The following is a 17,481-nucleotide window of genomic DNA, read 5'->3' on the forward strand; positions in this document are numbered from 1 at the left end:
CTGGAGATCCTCGGACATGTCTTTAGCTGGTGTATATCCTGGAGTACGGGGAAGGTGAGAGACTCTCACGCAGTGCTCTCATCAAATGTTTGCCAGGTAAATGAGGGGATTGATTTATGTACCCAGCCTTTCCTCCTCTGGTAATAGCTACCGTTTACTGAGTACCTTCCAGGAGCCAGGCCCTTACATGATCTCACTGCATTGTGCCAACGACTCTATCAAATATGTATCATTATTTCCATTTTATAAAAGAAGATATCCTATATACCACTACCATATTAACTCTCCTGGAGAAAATCTCTGCTTTAAAAAATCGACCCCCATTCCTTACAAAATCCAGCCCCAGTGTCACTTCGGCTGACTCCTTGGGAGCTCAGAACCCACCACACCGCTGTGTTGGCCGTATGTGTTACTGATCTTGCTGAAACATGCACTCTCCTCCTTAGTTCCTTCCTTCATTCAATCACACATATTTATTGAGCACCTACTATGTGCTGGGTACTGAATCAGGTGCTGGGGACATGGCGGGTGATGAAGATAGACATGGTCCCTGCCCGCAGGGGGCTTTCCTGTACCAGGTCAAGACTTGAACAAGCCCAGTGAGTGTTGCAAAGGAGAACTGAGGGCTGAGTGGGTGTGAGACAGAGAGACGTAATCTAATTTGGGGAGCCAGGGAAGGCTTTTGTGAAGAAGTGATGGATTTAAGCCTACATTTCTGTGTGCTTGCTCAGGCCGCCCCTTGGGCTGGAACACCCTTCCTGCTGGTTTTCTCTGATCCCCTTTCATTATTCAATATCCATGTCCATTGAAATCTCCAGAAGTCTGTCCTTGATCTTTTTGTTAAAATATAAAGTAAGAAGATGATAAGAAGTGCAAAAAAATAAACTTTAGAAATAATTTCATCATAGAAGTAGAGACTGTTCATTGTCTTCCAGTATCTTTTCTCCTCTTCTCTTTGGTAATAGAAACTTGAATTTTAGCTGAAGACTATTTCCCCACCTCCTTTGCAGCTACGCTTGGCTGTGGGCTGTAAGTGGAAGGGGCAGGTGCTACTAATAGATGTGCCCTTAAAAGGAGGAACGAGCTCCTTTTATTCTCCTTCCCATCCTATTGCTCAGTGGACATGAAGGCTGGATATCCATCTTGGACCGTGATAATGGGACCGCCTCCTCAGGATGGGAGAAAAGAAGCTGCAAGTAGCCTGTGTCCCAGGTGCCTGGAGAAACACTGTTTCCTGTGGCTGCCATAACAAATTACTACTAAGTGTGTGGCTTAAAGCAACAGAAATTTATTCTCTAACGGTTCCGGAGGTTAGAAGTCCAAAATCAAGGTGTTCGTAGGGCCAGGCTCCCTCTGAAGCCTCTAGGGAAGAATGCGTCCATGTTTCTTCCACCTTCTGGTGGCCTCAGCTGCTCCTTGGCTTGTGGCAGCATCCCGCCAATCTCTGCTTCAGTGGTCACATAGCCTTCTCCTCTGTGTGTCTCTCTGTCTTCTCTTCTTATAAAGACACCAGTCATTGGATTTAGGGCCCACCCTAAATTGAGGATGATTTTGTCTTGATATCAACATAATTACATCCACAAGGACCCTATTTACAAATAAGGTCACATTCTGAGGCTCCACGTGGACATGAATTTGGGGGAGACACTCTTCCACCCACTATACCCACTATCCGTCTCCAGAACTTTTTTCATCTTCCCAAACTGAAACTCCATATCCGTTAAACAGTAACTCCCCATTCCCCCTCTCCCCAACCCCTGACAACCACCATTCTATTTCCTGTCTCCCTAAATTTGACTCTTCTAGGTACTTCATATACGTGGAATCATACAATATTTGTGACTGACTTATTTCACTTTTCAGGATGTCTTTGAGTAAGCAGCATCACTCTTAACTGCCTCAGCCTAAAAGTGACACATGTCGCAGTCCATTGGCTAGATTTAGTTACATGACCCCAGAGGAACTACAAGCAAGGCTGGGAAATGTAGAGGAGGACATGGAATATTTGGTGAGTACTAGGTTCCACGACATACACCCACGTCACGTGACAAATTCTCTTTTTACTTAAGCTAGCTTGAGTTGGTTGCTGTTACAACCAGGGAATTCAAATCATACCCATTCTGTACATGCCTCTCAATATCTGGTGAATGAGGAAGCTCAAAACTGGGGACTCTGGGGTTTCCCTGGTGGCGCAGTGGTTGAGAGTCCACCTGCCCATGCAGGGGACACGGGTTTGTGCCCTGGTCCGGGAAGATCCCACATGCCGCGGAGCGGCTGGGCCCGTGAGCCATGGCCGCTGAGCCTGTGCGTCCGGAGCCTGTGCTCTGCAACGGGAGAGGCCACAACAGTAAGAGGCCCGCACACTGCAAAAAAAACAAAAAACAAAAAACTGGGAACTCTGTAAACAACAAGGTCCTACTGTACAGCACAGGGAACTGTATATTCAATATCCTATGATAAACCATAATAAAAAGAATATATGTATGTATAACTGAATAATTTTGCTGTTCAGCAGAAATTAACACAACATTGTAAATCAACTATACCTCAGTAAAATTTTTAAAAATTAAAAAAATTTTTACAACTGGGGACTCTGGGGCTTCCCTGGTGGCGCAGTGGTTGAGAGTCCGCCTGCCGATGCAGGGTACACGGGTTCATGCCCCTGTCCAGGAGGATCCCACATGCCGCGGAGCAGCTGGACCCGTGAGCCATGGCCGCTAAGCCTGCGCGTCCGGAGCCTGTGCTCCGCAACGGGAGAGGCCACAACAGTGAGAGGCCCGCGTACCGCAAAAAAACAAAAAAACTGGGGACTCTGTTACTAGCTGGTAATATTTTTGTGCTGCTATTCAAAATCAGAATTATAGGTTGTTGATGTTAAAAGAAGCCTGAGTCCAGAGTTAAGGTAATCTTCTAGTTTGACTTTCTGTAGACACATACCCATTCGACCAGCATTTATTAGACAAAGTGCATTGAGCACGTATGATGGATGCATCAAAAACTATGAGGACTGTGGTGACACCACACCGAATAAAATTTGGCTCTATTCTAGTTAATGGAAAATATTGTCTTTCCTCTGTTGATTATAATTGCTTGCTTGACCTATGACCCACATGTTTTATTATTAGACGGTTCTCTTGAGGGAAATTTATGAGTATACCATGAGTATATTTTTGAGTTGTGTAATTTCACTTCCTTTTTCTTTCTCAACACTTTTACTATTGATAATACTGTATCAAAATTTCCCCTTTTTTCTTTTCTTTGTATTTCTCTTTTTTGTGAAGTTAAATAATAACGCCACATTTCATAAACTTTTATGAAATCTTCTGCCATCTAACCAGGAATGACTTCTCAAAACTTTTAAGCAATGGAATAACTTTTCTAAATCTGTACTTGATGACCCAGAGCCTATGATTTGACATTACTGCACAGTGTAAGAGATCAGCCAGCATGGCAGTGATATGAAAATTTCTTATATGAATGTAGAATTAGGTACAAAGAAGGAATCAGTGATGTGTTGAGGCGATCAAGACACCTGGGTTCTAGTCCTGGGTCTGCCCACAAATTAACTGCATCACTTTGGGCAAATTCCTTAAATTCCCTAGACTTTGGCCCTTCATCTGTAAAATAAAGCTGTTAAACTAACTGGAAGTCCCTTTTCCCCTTAAATTTCTATGCTTTTATGATTCTAGAGACAGCCATAAGGAAGAGAGAGTGAAACGGCTGGGACAATTAGGAAACTGTTTGGAGAAAGAAAAAAGATAATGAGGGGAAAGGAAAATTCCAAGGACAAAGAAGCAATATAAAATAATTCAGAACAGCAGAAAGCAAAGGAGTAAAGTAAAACAAGGTGAAAAGGAGGAAATAGAAGCTTAAAATTTTTTTGGAATTGCAAAAGATAAATCATGTGAAGTTTTAAGCCAAAGAGGAAGAAGAAATCTGTTTATTTATATTTCTCTTCCATTAAGACAAATCCTTCAGAAGTTACTATGAATTGCCTCTCTAGGGTTTAGCAATTCTAAGGAAGAAAAAAAAAGAGCTGGACTTCCCTGGTGGTGCAGTGGTTAAGAATCCGCCTGCCAATGCAGGGGACGGTTCGAGCCCTGGTCTGGGAAGATCCGACATGCCGTGGAGCAACTAAGCCCGTGCGCTACAACTACTGAGCCTGCGCTGTAGAGCCCGTGAGCCACAACTACTGAGCCCGCGTGCCACAACTACTGAAGCCTGCACACCTAGAGCCTGTGCTCCGCAACAAGAGAAGCCACTGCAATGAGAAGCCCTCGCACAGCAACAAAGAGTAGCCCCTGCTTGCTGCAACTAGAGAAAGCCCACACGCAGCAACGAAAACCCAATGCAGCCAAAAATAATAAATTAAATAAATAAATTTATTTTTTAAAGAAAGAGCTGATATCTAGCAGTGACTTTGAGCTATCAGCTTGTTAATACTAGCGCATTGTCATTATTGAGTGAATAAATGCTTTTTTTTTTTTTGCGGTACGCAGGCCTCTCACTGTTGTGGCCTCTCCCGTTGCGGAGCACAGGCTCCGGACGCACAGGCTCAGCGGCCATGGCTCACGGGCCTAGCCGCTCCGCGGCATGTGGGATCTTCCCGAACCGGGGCACGAACCCGTGTTCCCTACATCGGCAGGCGGACGCTCAACCACTGCGCCACCAGGGAAGCCCAATAAATGCTTTTTAAGGAGAAGGTAGACAGAGAATGTTGTGGGCTAAAGTGAGACAAAGTGGGGTCACCCATGAATGAACCATTCAACTTTGTTGGTTCTCCTCCAGACTAAGAAAGAGCGATTACATTTCATGACTTCCTCCAGCCTTCCAACAAAGCACAGTACAGAGGAGGAGAACAATGCTTAGCTCACAGCCACCTGACTCACATGACAATGGGGCCCTGTTGTAAGGTAGTGTATGAGTGGCTTATTCTGACTCTGTTGGTGGGTCAGAGGCAACACTGCACAAGCAGAAACAGCAGCCCCTAAACAAACCATGGCTTAGTACAGAAAGAAGGAAGGAAGTGTCTATTCCTGGCTTTTCCCATCCTCTCTACTCTTCTCGCTGTTCCCAGTTGTCTTGCTCTTGTGGTCAGAAGTAGGGTGCATCTGTCCGTCCCCTTTATCCTCTTAGGGCCTCTGAGATGTTGGCAAATTCCTGTGTGCTCTGCCTCTTATCTTCCTCATCCCTAAATAGGGATGATCACGTACATCATGTTAAGTAGACTGATGGTGCCTACCACAGAGTCTCATGCAGAATGAAAGCTCAAAAATGTTAATCATTCTTATAACATGCTTTCCCTCCATGGACAGTCTTTTTCCTTTCCAAAGAGTAGATGAATTGTTCAGAGCAGAATACCACATTTTGGAAGAAGTTTCCTCTGAAAAATAATGTTACCAGCTTTAGGGATGGGAATGTGAAATTTTTGTAATGGAAAAGTCACACAAGATATTACAGATAGAGTCTATGGGACAGTAAGTTTTAAGTCATAGAATCATGAATCTTGGAGATGGAAAGAACTCCTAGAGAGCTTATTCAGAAAGGGATTCTGGGCTATTTCACCAGTAAACACGTTGTTATTCTCCCTTTTTGCCTGGAGAGTCATGGCTTTTGGTGGTTTTGAGAATATTTACTCCTAGGTAGCAATATCCTGTTCTTAAAATGACCATTGTGGATTGAATTGTACCCCCCCAAAAGATATGTTCATATCCTTACCCCTGGTATGTGTGGATGTGACCTTGTTTGGAAACAGGGTCCTTGTAGGTGTGATTGAGTTAAGATGCGGTCATACTGGAGCCCTAATCCAATGGCTGGTGTCTTCATAAGAAGAGAAAAATTTGCACACAGACATACAGACCCATAGGGAGAACACCACGTGACAATAGAGGCAGAGGTTGCAGTGATGCATCTACAACCTGAGGAACACCAAGGATTGCCGGCCAGCACCAGGAGCTGAAAGAGGCAAGGGAAGATTCTCCTGTAGAGCTTTCAGAGAGAGCATGGCCCTGCCAACACTTTGATTTTGGACTTCTAGCCTTCAGAACTGTGAGAGGATAAATTTCTGTTGTTTTAAGCCACTCAGTGTGTGGTAATTTGTTACAACAGCCCCAGGAAACTAACACATTGACCAAATAACATCTCTTTGTCCCCTCTCTTATCTGTAGAATAGAACTAATTCTTGCTCTCAATAGCTTTGAAATTTCTGATGGAGATAATTATCAATACACAGTATTTTATATTAAAATAATATACATTTGGACTGGGGAAGCTTTCTGATGGCTGAGTTGGTAAGCTCCTGGGAGAAAGAGAGACACTCTCTCTACAAGTCCTCTTCTGTGCTGATCCATCCAGGGCAGGAGATCCTGTTGGGAGAAGCCAGGCCCCACCAAAACCATCTGTGAGCGCCACTGATATTTACTCCCTGCTACCTCAAAATAAAAATATGTCTTTTAAGTATTTTGAGCTCTATAGAGGCTGCTGTGGAAAATTAGAGATAGCAGTAGCTTCCTTTGCCTCCTTTTTTTTTTAAACTGGATTTCCCTTCCTCAGAGCTTATTATTCATATCTTTTCCCTCAGGACATCTTCTCCTTGGTACCTGATGATAAATAATTCTTGTTCTGATGTCACTGGTGATTCCACACCTGAGCAAGGTATTATTTTTCCATTCTATCAGGAACTCAGCTATTTATTTCCATTCATTCATAGACTTGTAGCCCAGAAGGGTATTTTGGTTGAATATATTCCCTTACATGTAAGGTTGTAAAAATGAGTTAAATGGAATACATCCCTAGCACTGTGGGGTTTTTTTTTTTCTTTTATATGTGAAACCCTGTTTTAATAGGTAAACCCTGTTGACTTCATGCTTTTTTTTCTACATGTCTCACTGCTACAGTGAGTCACATAGAACCTGGAACTGCCACTAAGAAGATGACTGGAAAAGGATCTGTTGCTTAATTACATCTTCATTAGTGATAAGCTCTCTGGTCTCATACTTTCTAACTCCAAAACAGGTTTTTTCTTGGCTGTTGAAAGAGGAATCCTCTGTCCTGGTGTTGGGAATATTTTTCTGTGCTTACTTTCTGGCTTCAGCGTTAATCTTCCTCTAGGGCATTGCTAATATTCTTTTTCTTCAAGCCCTAAAGAGAAATATGAATAGTTATTTGGTTTTATTTTTTTCTCCGAACACAATCCTTTAGCTCTCATTGTGCCTCTGAAATGTAGGCTTTTTCTTTTGCCCATCATTCACATTTTTTTGTGTGCTTTAAGAAGAAGACACTTTCTCACATTAGGGGTTGGTTATAATTGAGGTTTTTATGATTTTAAAAAAAGTAATTATTCTCAGTCATCTTGCTAATTCACACTCTTGGTGCTATTTTTAGCATACAGCAAACCTGTTGTTTTAAATTAATTAATAATGGAACTGAATTTCTCAACTCTGGTTTTTTCCATTTTCTCAGTTAATGAAATACTTGTAATATGTCTCTATAATCATCATTTTTAATAGGTACTTTCATTTATCCAATAACTTTACAGAACATATCACTCATGGGTAAATTGTAAGTATCTGGTTTATATGTGTCTACATTATTTCATATATTTCACATTATACTTAGAGAAAAGATTCCACACCTTGTAGGGTGACTGGATGGATGGACCCCAAGAATGGGTAGGAGGTGATGGGAAGAAGAGAGAAGAGTAGGTAAGCTGACGATGAGCTCTTTGGCTAGTGTTTTTGCCTGAATTGTGTTCCCGCCAAATTCTTATGTTGAAGTCCTCAGACTGACTGTACTTAGAAATAGGGCCTTTAAAGAGGTAGCCAAGGTAAAAATGAGGTCATCTGGGTGGGCCCTAATCCCATGTGAGTGGTGGTGTCCTTATAAGAAGAGGAGATTAAGACATATACAGCACACAACAGAGAGAGAATCATGTGAGGACACAGCAAGAAGGTGGCCAATTGCCAACCAAGGAGAGAGACCTCAGAAGAAATGAACTCTGACGACACTTTGATCTTGGACTTCCAGCCTCCATAACTGTGAGGAAACAAATTTCTGTTGTTTAAGCCACTTAGTCTGTGGTACTTTGTTATGGCAGCCTGAGCTGCTAATACAGCTTGGTACCAGCTTCAAGTCCTTCCCTCTCGCGGAGGTCAGCTTGAAGGGCAGTGGGAGGGGCTTGAAGGAGAAGGACGGGTGGCAGAGCTGTCAATTTGGAGATCTGCTTGGTACAACTCTGAAAGCTCTAAGTATGTCATCATATGTAGGCTGGCTTGCAGAAATGGGGCCCTTCTTGAGTGTAGGGAAGGGGAAGCAGTGCAAGTAAGAACAACACATACTCGATATACAAATACACACTCCTGGATTTGGGGGGTGCTGGGGAATGGCTGCAAATCACTCTTTAATAATTTGGTTGCTGTCATACTCGAGTCCCTGGTGAATGATGTTTTACTTTCCTTAGGAGTAAATAAATCTGGACTTTCTAGAAACAGAAGGAAGCAACACAATTAATTTGCGCAGGCTTCTATTCCTCTGTATGGCTTTTTCTTTCTGAGTGACATGAGGAACTCGTGTATTAAAAAGGGTAGTAAAAGAAAATCAAGCCATCCAAAGAGCCATCCACCTGTACATCTCCCTTGGGCAAGCGCACTTGATTGAATAGTATCCATCTCGCCCCCGCAAATTCACATCCGTGGGGAACCTGTGAATGTGACCTTATTTGGCAATAGAGTTTTGGCAGATATAATTCGTTGTTAAGATGATGTCATACTGAGTTACAGTGGGCCCTAAATCCAATATGACTGGAGTCCTTATAAGAAGAGAAGAACCGAAAGAGACACACAGAAGCAGAGGGGGAAAAGGCCATGTGACAGAGGAGGCAGAGACTGGAGTAATTCAGCTGCAAGCCAAGAAATTCCAAGGGTTGCCAGAAGTCACCAGAAGCTACACAGAGGCAAGGAAGGATCCACCCCTAAGCCTTCAGATGTGTGTAGACCTGCCAGCACCTTGATTTTGGACTTCTAGCATCAGGAGAGAGCGATTTCTGTTTTAAACCACCTAGTTTGTGGGGCCTGGTTACAGCAGCCCCAGGAAACAGATACAGAAAATGAGCAGGGCAGAGACAAGCACAGTGCCTGACAAGTGCTGGATGGCTTGTAAGTGTCATACAGTAGCTACAGGTCCCAATGAGAGATTTCAAACCCGTGGTGAGTGTTACATAAGTGGGAAAGTGTCTAGCAGAGACCCTCAGAAATAGCTCCCCCCTTCCTTTCAACACGTGTATTGTAAATGGAAACTGCCGATTGAAGTTCCATGAGGACATCTTGAGGGTATCCATTGTCTCAGAAAAGATAACACATGTAAAGAGCTTTAAAACCAGAATGCCTCATAAGCTGGGAGGTGATTATTGCAGCTCCAGTGTAAAAAAATCTTCTCTACTCTTATATAGAATAGCTGCTTTGGGACATAAAGTCAGCTAACTTTTGAGAGAAATCTTTCCCTTTATGAGAAGAATGATCATTTAGCAAAAGGTACAGAAAGGGGAGTATTGGAACTGCAGTGTTTTCTTACATCTTTCAGATGTAAACTTGAAATATGAAGCTCTGGTTTTAACGTTTAGTGTATGGTATGCTTGTCTTTTCTGCCAAAAGCAATCGTGTGAAGATGAGTGATGTGTATATCTGAAGCTGATTGGGAATGAAATAGCATCGTTCCTAGGGAGGGAATTAGAGAGAGGCTAGGCGGTGTGGTGGGAATCATGCTGGATTAGAAATTCCTCATAGCTGGTTTCTATGAGGCCTGACGTCAATAATGTGCTGACTGATCCTATGGCAATTTGCTCCAGCTTGTGGAGTCTTCGTTACGCTAGATGATTGCCGGAGTTCTCTGCCATTCCCCCACTGAGTGGGAGGGGTATGGCCCCTGCAGTGGGTTGAATCGTGTCCCCCCAAAAAGATAAGTCCAAGTCCTAACACTCAGTACCTGTGAATATGACCGTATTTAGAAATAGGGTCTTTGCAGATGTAATTAATTTTTTAGGTTGATTTTTATTTTATTTTAAAAAATTTTATTGGAGTATAGTTGATTCAGTTACAGAAGAGTGATTCAGTTATACATATACATATAGTCATTCTTTTTCAGATTCTTTTCTTATATAGGTTATCACAGAATATTTCGTAGAGATCCCTGTGCTGTACGGTAGGTTCCTGTTGGTTATCTAATACATAGTAGTGTGTGTATGTTCATCCCAAGCTCCTGATTTATACCACCCCCACCTTTCCCTTTTAGTAGCCATAAGTTTGTTTTTGATATCTGCAGATGTAATTAATTTAAAGATCTCTGGATGAGATCATCTTGGATTAGGGTGGTCCTTAAATCCAATGACGGGTGTCCTTATGAGAGACAGAAAAGGAAAAGATACACAGAGATACAGGGGAGAAGGCCATGTGAAGATCCACATGAAGACAGAGGCAGAGGTTGGAGTTCTGCAGCTACAAGCCAAGGAATGCCAAGGATCATGGAATCTACCAGAAAGTAGGAGAGAGACATGGAAGGGATTCTCCCTCAGAGCCTCCAGAAGGAAACAATCCTGCCAACGCCTTGATTGTGGACTTCTGGCCTCCAGAATGGTGACAGAATAAATTTCTGTTGTTTTAAGCTACCGAGTTTGTGGTAGTTGGTATGGCAACCCTAGGAAACGAATACAGTCCCCTGCAGGTCAGGAGGGTTCCCTGGTAACCCATGAGGAATCATTGCTGCATCTGATGACTAGAAGCCAGTGCTGCCTGTCTCTGCCAATCTTTGCCAGACCGAACACCTGCAGAATTCTAATGGAGATTGTATTACTTTCCTATGACTTAAAACAACACGCCTTTGTTCGCTTATAGCTCTGGTGCTTAGAAGTGCAGAATCAGCCTCACTGGGTCAAAATCAAGTTGTCAGCCGGACCCTGCTCCCTCCTGGAGGCTCTGGGGCAGAATCAGCTCCTTGCCTGTCTAGCTTCTGGTGGCTTGGCATTCCTTGGCTGTGGGCATATCTCTTCCAACGTCAAGGCCAACATCTTCAAGTGTCTCTCAGCTCTGTCTTCATATCACCTTCTCCTCTGTGTATGTAAAATCTCGCTTGGCATCCCCCTTTTTAAAATTGAGATGTAAATGACATATAAGATTGTATTCGTTTTAGATGTACAACATAATGATTTGATATCAGTATATATTGTGAAATGATTAGCATAAGTTTAGTTTACATCCGTCACCACACAGAGTTACAAATTTTTTTTCCTTGTGATGAGAACTTTTAAGATCTACCTCAACCTCCTTCTTGGAAGGTTACATGTGACTGCATTTGGGGCCCACCTGAGTAATCCAGGTTAAGAGCCTTAATCACATCTCAAGATATCCCATCATATTTTCAAAGATACTTTTTCCGTATAAGGTAACATTTTCAGGTTCCAGGGTTTAGGCTCTGATATCTGATATCTGTATTCTGCTGGCTACAGGGGTTTAGACTGAGCTTTTATGGAAATGTCAGATAAGCAACCTGAAGCCGTCCAGTAGTGGGGCTGGAAGCTTTGCCTTCATCTAACTTATTCTTTTCCTCCTGCCACTCAGGGTTGGGGTGGGTGAGGCCCACGCTCTCAGTTCAGGCCTTCAGGGAGTATTCTGAATGGTTACTACCTGGCTCCTCCTTTCCATCTCCCATTTTTGAGGGTCTGTCGCCTGCCTTCCTTTAATTCCCCTTGCAGTCTGATGTCTCCCAGCCCCAATTTTGAAAATTCCAACCCTTCCAACAGGTTAGGACCTGTGCTTTATCTCCCCAAATACCTGTCCCTTCAGGCTTCATCCTGATGTGACTGAGGATGTTCCTCTGGCGGCTCTGGATTGCGTGCGGGAGCAGGTGTGGGGGAGTGAGCCAGGGCTCCTATGAACCGGGGAAGGACTGTGGTGCCTTGCTTGCTTCCAGGGATTTCCTTGACTAGGTGTGGTGTAGCCAGGTTCCTTCTGAATCCCTCAAAGATAAGCACACCTGGTACATGGAGTGCTACTTTTCTTCCAAAGACAGCCTAGTCTAATATCACATGATGAAAACACTTTCTTCCTATTTATAGTACTTTTGAATCCACTCTTGGAACATGTACAACCTTAGCATTATTGAATGAAAGAGTTCTTCCTAGCTCTATTTTCACGGTAAGGGCTCCACATTAACTGGAATAGCTCTCTCTGAGTCATTTGGGATGAATGGTGCTATCCTTGAACACACTGTTTCCAGTCTCTAAATTTATCTCTTGATAGAAGTCAGTGTGTGTGCATGTGCGTGTGTGTGTGTGTTCACCCAGCCATGTGAGTGTTAGTGGATTAGTGAATTAGGGGTAATAGAAAGTATATTTGAATTTAGAAAGAGGGGAGGAGCTAAAATGATACAAGAGGATGACCAAAGAGGGAAGGACAAATTAAGAGAAGACAAAGAGCAGGCCCCAAATTCTCCTGGGATGTAGCACACAGAACATTCTTTTATGCTAGTGTTGGGATCAAGGTTTGTGGCACCTGAAGCTTTTTTAACGTATGGCAGGTCCTCTTTAGAAAGAAGAATACAAAATAATGAATACAGAATTAGGTACAGGGCTTTGGATGAAATCCAAAAGCCCCGAAGCTTAATGTAAAATAAATAAGCAACAAGGATATGTTTATGGCACAGGGAAATATAGCCATTATTTTGTAATAACTTGAAATGGAGTATTAAAACAAACAAAACTCCTGAAGCTTAAGTTTCATTAGCCTCAGGGCGAATCCTCTGTCTCTGGTTGGAAATCTGTGTGGTTAGGTCATTCAAGATGGCTGTTCTCTTGCTCCCTGTACATCCCCCTGTTCAACCAGGCCCTGCTTCTCTCACATGATTATCCAATCGTCTTAATTGTAGGGCTTAATTAGTAACTGTCTACATGCTTGCCCCCTGTCCCAGCCGTTGGTTTCCCTGGTAACTGATGAACCAACCTGACATCAATCCCTCCTATAAATGGTAGCCTCCTTCTCCCCTGAGTAGCAAAGATTACTGCCTTTCATCACCCACGGTGTGGGTTCTCTCTAGGACCTTTGTTTTGGATGCGTGAGATCTCTTATCCAATAAATTGTTGATGTCTCTGTCACTGTCTCTGGGTTCTTTCTTCAGTCTCAAGGCTGAAGAAGACTGAAGGCCTTCTTCAGTCTTTGGGCTGCGGGGTGCAGCCCAAAAGGAATCAAGACCAAACATCCTTCTAGTTATATGATTAATATCTATTACTTTTATTTCCCAATGACGTGATTTGAGATAAAACATCTGAATCATACATATTAACATATATCTTCTTTAATATATATTAATATATACGTATTAGGTATGTAATATATATGTTAAAAATCTATGTAATATGTTAGAAATCCATCAAATAAGCTGAGATCTAGAGGGGAAAACTTTACACATAAAGTACATTTAAAAAAATTATACAATAACATTTCTTTAACACTTCATAGTTTGGGACACCCTTTCAAAGACAAGTTCATTTAATCCTGACAATAAACTTGTGAAGAAAGTTTTCTATTTTATCTCCACTTTACATGAGGGAAACTGACCTTCGAGAGTTGGAGATTTGCCCAAGTACCTCAGGCTTAGGTAAACAGGGGAAGTGGGTGGGGACCCAGGGCTCTGTTAGCCTCTTGCTGGGAATGGGGGAGGGGGTAGGAAGAATAAGACAAGAGAGTTCATCTAAACTGCCTGCCTCCTGGCACTGATCCTTCCTACCTGTCTCTCTTCATCCCCCGCCACCCCTGGATTTCTCAGCTCCAAGCTCGACAGGCAGAACAGTAAGTCATTTGCTCCAAATAGGCCGGGTCAGCAGCAAACGAGGAACTGGCGTTGCTTTGGGGAATGCCTTCAGATCCAGTGCTGGCAGATACCAGTTCCCCGAAGCTTGCTCTCTTCCTCTGAGCCAGACACTTGAGTTCCAATTGTGAAATCATAAGGGAAGAAAAGTCCAGATAGTAACCTGGGGCTTTTTAAATGTAAGGGCCCCAAATAAAATTGTTTACAGGCCATATTTTTTTTTCCATTCAAAATGAAAATAGTTTAACCAAATCCCAAGGGAGAAATAGGCTCATGCTGAAGTGATGGGATAGACTTGTTAGTGTCTGAGTGTTCCCAGCCCGTCCCCTTTTCCCCACAGCTGGAGAGCTTTCTGGCGTAGTCTTCCATTTCCTCCTGTCTCCCATCCTCCAAGGAGGGCCAGGCCTCTCCAGGGGAAATAGCCCTGAGTGGTCAGATTTCACAGCAAAGAGCTGAAAAGGGGAAAGGAAGCTGGAGAGGAGGCTGGAGAGGAGAGGTGTGGGAGTATCTGTGCCATAGGGTGATGAGCAGAAAAGAAATAAGATTAAAAATAAACAACAAAACAAAAGCTTACAGAGGGCTTTATAGTATCTGAGAAATACTCAAAGGACTGGAGCTTTCTCAGATATGTGTGGAATGGATCTTTTTTCAGCTTTGATGCTGCCCTGGACTGAACCGCTTGGGTTGTGGCTTTATAAGCATCACCCCTACAACCTAGAATCCCTACTTGATTAAATCACAGAAGAGCGATGTGAAAAACCGTGAGAAGTGGTCCACTGCTCACAGGCAACCTCAATGCTAGTATCTCACCATTTTCGAGAAATAGCAACTATTAGAGTGATGGCCAAATTTCGAAGATGTATTTGCCACATTTGCAGCTGGTCTCTGGTTACCCATCATGGGCCTCATCATGGACACTTTGCAAATCACACCGCATCGCTCTCTTCCCCCAACTACGTACCCTCCACTCCCTATGCTTACCTGGTCAGGAGCAGCCCAGCACCCTTCCCCCAACACACACCCTTCACTGTGCTTCCTCAGGCTCTTTGAAGAATTGCTGTAAAGGGCTTCCCTGGTGGGGCAGTGGTTAAGAATCTGCTTGCCAATGCAGAGGACACAGGTTCGAGCCCTGGTCCGGGAAGATCCCACATGCCGTGGAGCAACTAAGCCCGTGAACCACAACTACTGAGCCTGCACTCTAGAGCCCACGATCCACAACTGCTGAGCCTGTGAGCCACAACTACTGAGCCCGTGTGCCTAGAGCCCGTGCTCCACAGCAAGAGAAGCCACCGCAGTGAGAAGCCGGTGCTCCACAGCAAAGAGTAGCCCCCGCTGGCTGCAACTAGAGAAAGCCCGCGCACAGCAGCGAAGACCCAATGCAGCCAAAAATAAATAAATAATAAGTAAATTTAAGAATTGCTGTAAAATTGAGGGAAAACGATGGAGTAGAATTAGGGAAACCCAAACCCTATATTTCCTGTTACTAAGTGCTACTCTTATGAAATGGTGAAACGCTGTGAGCTGTTATTATTTTTCTTTAACCAGGAGAAGAAATTCTACTGGGCAGCTTTTCCAAAGATGTACCAAGTTTCTACAGGAGTAATTCCAGCCCACTCCCGCCATTGTTTTCTGGTGCAGCACAAAACATTCTCTGAAAAATCTCTAAAATGATTATCTAACAGAAGGCACTTTTGACAATTGTTATTGATTTACGACGGTACAGGCCCCAACAGGCCATCAGCCTGAGAGTTGCAACTGGCAGAGGAAGGAGAAGCCACAGCTACTGCTGTGGTTTAGAAAAGGTGTCAAAGAAAAATACTCTTCCTATAGTCCGTGTAAAAGAGGATACAGTGCAGAAAAATGGCTTATATCCTTAACTATTGCTCACTTTGACAGCAGTTAAGGTTTTAGGAAAGCTCAAAACTACTAAGCAGTGTGTGAAGAATAGAAAGAGCTTTGCCCTGGACTCCTGGCTTGTCAATGCAAAAGGTTCTAAACCCTGAGGTAATAAGTTACCTAAAAATATGTTTTTGTGTGTGGTGGAAGAATGTGCTTTAGACACACACATATTTAACTTTTTTTTTTTAATTTAAAGCAATAAAAGCACACACACACACAAATCAAAACAGCATACAGGAATATAAAGTGAAAAGGAAGTTTCTACCCTCCTTCTTGCCATTCCTGAGTATCCCCCCACCCCCATTTCCATTCCTCAGAGGTAACCACACTTCCTGTGTTTTGTTTCAGAAATGTTCTGCGCTTATAAAAACATAATATCTCTCCCATTCTCCCCTTTAAAAACCCAAATGGATACATTAAAATACCACTCTGCAGCTAGGACTTTTGCTATTTAACAGTATACCTTGGACTTTTTTCTTCAAATTAGCTTATTTAGAACTCTCTAATTTTTTTTTTTTTTTTTCAGTATGCGGGCCTCTCACTGTTGTGGCCTCTCCCATTGCGGAGCACAGGCTCCAGACGCGCAGGCTCAGCGGCCATGGCTCACGGGCCCAGCCGCTCCGCGGCATGTGGGATCTTCCCAGACTGGGGCACGAACCTGTGTCCCCTGCATCGGCAGGCGGACTCTCAACTACTGCGCCACCAGGGAAGCCCCCAGAACTCTCTAATTTTTAAGCTATTTTTAAAATTGGAAAGTAAATACATAACACAAAGGAAGTGAGAGACAGCTGGCTTTAGACAAATATGAAATTATCACTGTAAAAGGCTAATTATCTTTCCTCTGGAAGGAGAAAGATTAGATGCAGAAAACACATTTCATTTTCTCTCTCTCTCTCTCTCTCACACACACACGCACACACACACGCAAAAGAACTATTATAGCTGGTTTAAACAATAACTTGGGTCCTTGACAATTTTATCAGACTGTACAACTAAAAAGCCAGTACTTATTAACCCCCAAAGTATAACAATGGAGGAGAGATGATCTCTATTAAACAAAAGTATCTCTCACTTAGACCAATGCAACAGACTTTTCCCTTTTTGTTCCACAGTGCTTCTCAAATGAACAATCTTACATATGTCAAAGCTCCAAAATGGTTGTTACAATTTCCAGTTGTAACTTCATGAAGTTATGGGAGGAGGTATGGCAGTCAAATCCAGGAGATATCGGCTGATGATTGGTCAAATGTGAAAATTTGGCTTGTGAGTATCTTGGGGTCTTAACCGCTCTGACTGCTGACTGAAGAAATCAGCAGCCTCCTTGGCAGGTAGAACATGTATTTAAAAAAATATATCTCCTTTGGAAGATTTCTCATATACAAACAATACTGAAGAAAGTTCTCGTAGACAAACAACATACAAGACTGTAGACAAGTAGACGGGAGATGATGTTAAAAGTCAAATTTCACCACAGGACACTAGAATCTAATCATAACCCCCAAATCTCAGAAACAAATAATAAACATGACATTGAAGGCCAAATTGATCATCAGAGTTGAGTCTTTTACCATCCTTATTTGCCTAAGTTTAACTATGTGGATACATTTCCTCACATTCACTGATTTCAGGGCTGGAAGAACCGTTAGTGATAATCTCTTTTAATAAATAAGGAAACTGACACTAAAAGAGATTAAGTGACTTGACTAAGATCAGATAGAACAGGCTAGAACC

This window comes from Phocoena sinus, chromosome 16 (assembly GCF_008692025.1).
Source record: "Phocoena sinus isolate mPhoSin1 chromosome 16, mPhoSin1.pri, whole genome shotgun sequence".
Classification (NCBI taxonomy): domain Eukaryota; kingdom Metazoa; phylum Chordata; class Mammalia; order Artiodactyla; family Phocoenidae; genus Phocoena; species Phocoena sinus.